Raw genomic sequence first — 3,628 nt, 5'->3', positions numbered from 1 at the left:
CACCTACGGAGCAGAGCATGTGCTGCCTTGTGAAGGAGAGACCTCTACACCATCTTCTTGCACAATAGAAGTGCTAGCTCTTACCAGGAAGGATAGGATCCCTCTGCAAGCCTAAGGGACTTGGGGAGGGAGCAGCAGTCTGCCTAGACAATACATTCAAGGTCATCCATCTACATGCCCTCATCCCCACTTTCTGGGTCCCAGGTTTTCACAGGGTTCCAGGTCCCCTGCCACCACTGCCCCAGCACCCTGTTCTTCAATGAACAGTCAAAAATATCAGGATCTCTGCAATTCTAATTATTTGATCTTCAGCCTGTTCAATTGTGTCTTCTCTCCCACACTGCAAGAGGTAAGGACCTCTTTGTAAGGTACCAAAGAGAACCTCTGCATCACGCACTAAGCCATTAACGGCTTGTTTAACTGCTGTCATTATCCCTCTGCTGGCATCAATAAGACTGAGCAGGAATAGGTTAACTCTCTTGTCTTTGAGGACATTTTCCTTTCCACAGCTTTCAAATGCCTCAGTCATCACATCTGCAACATCTTTCCCCTCCAGCAGGATGTTCTCCCTGGTCAACATCAATGAAACCTGTAGCATTTGACTCACCACCTTAAGCTAGGAACCATCTATGCCCCACCAATTGACCAAGTCAACAGCTTTGCCACTGGATGTTTGGTGGTTCAATCCCAAATCGTAATCTTACCACCTGTTTTCTTGGAACATCATTGGTACTACTTACTAATTTAGCATAAAATTTACTATTTGAAAGTGTTCAGTTAGTGGTTTTAATATATTCCCTATGTTGTGCGACCATCACCACATCATCCAGAATATTTTCATTACCCCGAAAAGCACCTCTGTACCTATCAGGAGTTAGTCCCAATTCCTCCTTTCCCCCGGACTCTGTGAGCCACTGATCTGCTTTCTGTCTCTACTGATTTCCTACTGTGGGCATTTTATATCAGTGGAATCATGTAATATGTGGGCTCCTGTGTCTGGCTTCTTTCATGTAGCATAACGTTTTGCAGTTTATTCTGTTACAGGATGTAGCAGTACTTCGTCTCTTTTTATGCCTGAATAATATTTTATTGTATGGATATACCGCTTTTTGTTTATCCATTTATCTCTTGGACATTTGGGTTGTTTCCACTTTTGGCCTATTATGAATAATGCTGCTATGACCATTCATGTACAATTTTTTGCGTGGACATGTATTTTCAGTTCTCTTGGATAAAAACCTAGGAGTGGAATTTCTCGGTCATGTGGTAATGTTCTTTTTAATTTTTTGAGGATCTGCCAAACTGTTGTCCAGAGAGGGCACACCATTTTATATCCATTTTATATCAGTGGAATCATATAATATGTGGCCTTCTGTGTCTGGCTTCTTTCATGTAGCATAACGTTTTGAAGTTTAATCTATGTTACAGGATGTACCAGTACTTCGTCCCTTTTTATGCCTGAATGATATTTTATTGCATGGATATACCGCTTTTTGTTTATCCATTTATCTCTTGGACATTTGGGTTGTTTCCACTTTTGGCCTATTATGAATAATGCTGCTATGACCATTCATGTACAATTTTTTTGCGTGGACATGTGTTTTCAGTTCTCTTGGATAAAAACCTAGGAGTGGAATTTCTCGGTCATGTGGTAATGTTCTTTTTAATTTTTTGAGGATCTGCCAAACTGTTGTCCAGAGAGGGCACACCATTTTATATCCTCAGCAGCAAGCAAATTACATTTTATATTTAAAATATCTTGAGCGTCTTACTCTGTATAGAGATGAATAAAATTCTTTTAAAAAATATTAGTACCTCATTGTAAGAAGGGATCAAAATTTATTTAACTCATTGTCTAATAATGAACGTTGCACTGTTCTCAGCTTTTCACGATGTCAACCAATGCTGGATTAAACATATTTTACACATATCTTAATAAATGAAGTTACTTAGTCAAAAGAGTTTTTACGTTTTAACCATTTTATTGAGGCATAAGTGACATACAAAACAATGCACATATTTCAAGTGTAAAATTTGGTAAGTTTTGATTATGTATACAACCATGAAATCCTCACTGCAAACAAAATAATAAATATATCCATCACACAGAAAAGTTTCCTTCTCTCTCTGACACCTATCCTTGTCCTCTCTCCTGTCCCCAGGCGACCACTGACCTACTGTCCATCAATATAGATAAGTTTGCATTTTCTACAATTTTGTATAAATTGACTCATACAATGTGTACTTTTATTGTCTGGCTTATTTTACTTGGCATAATTTATTGCTATTTAGTATCCCATTGTGTAGATATAGTAAATCCGTTCATTCATTCATCTACTGATGGACATTTGGGTCATTTCTGGTCTTTGACTATTAAATATAAAGCAGCTGTGAAAAGTTGTGTTCAAGTATTGTTATGTACATTTGCTTTCATTTCTCTTTGGCAAATAACAAGGAAGAGAACGACTGGATCATATGGTAAGTATTGTCTAACTTTTTAAGAAACTACCAAACTGTTATTCAAAGTGGTTGTTCTGATTCGGATTCCCACCAGCAATTCTTCAACATCCTCGCCGGTACTTGATGCAGTCAGTTTTTAAAATTTTCACCATTCAAATAGAATGTATGGGCAGCTCATGTGGTTTTAATTGGCATTTCCCTAATGACTAGTGACGTTGTGCATCTTTTCACATATTTACATAGATATATGTTATCCATATATCTTCTTTGGTCAACTGTCAAATCTTTGCTCAGTTTTTGTTTGCCTAGTTTTTGATTGCTTTGTTTGCATTTTAAGTGTTCTCTAAATAAATCCTTGCAATATATACGATTTGCAAACACTTTCTTCCACTCTGTGGCTTGTCTTTCATTTTCTAGCAGTGTCTCTTTCAAAGAACAGAAACTGGATTTTGATGAGTCCCAATTTATCAATTTTTTTTCTTTTGTGAATTGTGCTTTTGGTGTTGTATCTAAGAATTCTCACCTTAACCCAAGTTCACAAAGATTTCCTCCAATGTTTTCTTTCATAAGTTTTATGATTTTATGTATTACATTTAGGTCTACTATCCATTTTATACAAACTTTTTGTACATGGATTAAGATATGGATCAAAGTTCATTTTGTTGCCATGGAATATTCAATTGTTCTAACACCATCTGTTGCAACAACCATTCTTTTCCACTGACTTACCCTTGCAAGTTTGTTGAAAGATCAGTTATTTATGTGTGGCTCTATTTCTGGACTATCTATTCTGTTTTATTTATATATTTATCTATCTAGATGCCAGCACCCCACTGTCTTGATTACTTTATTAAGTCTTTTTTTTTTTTGTCAATANCACCCCACTGTCTTGATTACTTTATTAAGTCTTGAAATAGGAAGTATTAGTCTCCTAACTTCCTTGTTCTTTATAAATTTGTTTTGGCTATTCTAGGTCCTTTGCATTTTCAAAGGAATTTGAGAATTAGTTTCTTAGTTTCTACAATAAAGTCTGCTGGAATTCGGAAGAGATCACATTCAATCTACATACAAATTTGGGGAGAAATGTGATCTTGACAATATTGAACGTTGTGTACCTCTCCATTTATTAACCTTTTTAAAATTTCTCTCTTGAATTGCAGTTTTAAAA

This window comes from Galeopterus variegatus, unplaced genomic scaffold (genome assembly GCF_000696425.1).
Source record: "Galeopterus variegatus unplaced genomic scaffold, G_variegatus-3.0.2 Scaffold11113, whole genome shotgun sequence".
NCBI lineage: Eukaryota > Metazoa > Chordata > Mammalia > Dermoptera > Cynocephalidae > Galeopterus > Galeopterus variegatus.
This window is presented reverse-complemented; position numbering follows the sequence as displayed.